Raw genomic sequence first — 1,798 nt, forward strand, 5'->3', positions numbered from 1 at the left:
GCTGGTCATCTCCATGGATAGTTTCCACCTTCAAGGATTGGTTCTGCCTTTGAATGAGGAGGAAACCCACATGTGGACACGAGTAATGCCTTTCCCATTGCTTTGGGGAGTGCCTGGTGGCCACAGGAACCAGGAGCGTGTCTGCACCCCATCACTGGGTTCACAGCTCAGGGTGTTGGGGCACAACTCTCCACCCAGCACTGGTCATCATCTGGAGATGGGGTGAAGGCTGGGCTTCCAACCACAGCAATCCCTTCTGCCACCTCCTGCATTCCCAACCACTTCTTGTTTCACAGTGTTCCTGTCCTGCCTGGGGACCTGGCTGCTCCCTGGGTGCAGTTCCTGTGGTCCCCAAAAACCTGTGCTTTACCCTGGGCTGCAGCAAATACAGGCCCTTGGCAATAAAGGATCACAAGCTGATGGATTAATTTGAGCTCAGTTTTGCCTGGACTGACCCACTGGCTGTGGCATTAAGAGGCCACTGAGGCTGGGTGCAGATGCTCCAGAAAACCTTGGCTTTTGAAAGCAAACACAACAGCATAAATGTCCACCACAGGCACAGAGCTGTGAGGCGAGGAGGAGGCTCTGGTTCCTATGCAGAGTGAGTGCTACCACTTCAAAATTAAATGCAGTTGCCATAGAAATATTAATTGGGAACAAAATCTGAAGATGACACTTAAGCAGAAGATGGAGCGTTACGGAGAGATGAGGACAGCGATGAAAATAGAACAGTTAAAAGGAGAATTCTTCAAAGGAAGTATCATGTAGGTGAATATTTAATGCACAATCAGCAGGCCGCCACGTCAGCCGTGCTTTTAACGTTGTAGGGCAAAGGATGGGAAGTGTTTGCTGGAGGACAGAGCACCCTCCTCACCACCAAAGGTCACAGGACACCGGAGGGGGGAGTCTGAGGATGGATCCTGTGCTGGCAGCAGGATCCTGCTCTTGATGGCAGCAGGACTGGGATCCAGAGCACGCCTCTGTTGACAGCCCCTGTGCTGCTCATGGTGCTCGCTGGCTGCTTTGCAATCAACCCACGAGCCAGAAGTCAGACGTGGCACATGATGGACATCTCCTCGCAGTCTGGGTTCTCTGCCCCTGGGCAGACACTGGCAGGAGGTTCCCAGGCAGTGCATGGCTGGCTCTGAGCCTCCTCCTCCTCCTGGAGCATTTGCATGGAGAGCAGGGAAGAGCTCCCAGCCCCGCCAGACAATGCAGGGGAACCGGCTCTTTCCAAAGAGCTCCCAAACCGTTGCTTGGCCTGGGATGTTTGGGAATTTCTGTTTGAAACACCCATAAGCAGAGAGGTGTTTTGAGGTGAAGCAGGGCTGATGCAAGGCAGAGTGAGGACAAAGTGTTCCACTGAGCAAAAATCCTGCTGGGACCCTTCTCCAAAGAGTTCCCAGAGCTCTCCAGGGAAGGACGGCTGCTGGGCCACCTCTTCTTGCAGCACTAGTGTCACTGGTGGGGGAAAAGGACATTGCTACAGAGAACAAAATCCTGATTTAATTTTTTTTGTATTAAAAAAAAAACCAAACCCAAACCAAACCAAAAAGGTAGATTATGGTAACACCCAGCTCTTCTTTCAGGCAGCCCCATGAGAGGAGAGCAGCTCCATTCTGCCCCCCCACTCTGTTCTCACTCTGCCATCTCCAACCCAACAAGCAGCAGCTCCTGTTTTTCCCAGAAGCAGCCTGCTCTTTCCAGGCTGTTATCAGCCCCACATCCCTTTTCCCCCCTCTGCTTCGTCCCCTGGGGGCTGTGCTGTGGGACCTGCATTCAGGAGACGAGGATGGAA

Source organism: Cyanistes caeruleus, chromosome 18, assembly GCF_971803275.1.
Source record: "Cyanistes caeruleus chromosome 18, bCyaCae1.hap1.1, whole genome shotgun sequence".
Lineage (NCBI taxonomy): Eukaryota > Metazoa > Chordata > Aves > Passeriformes > Paridae > Cyanistes > Cyanistes caeruleus.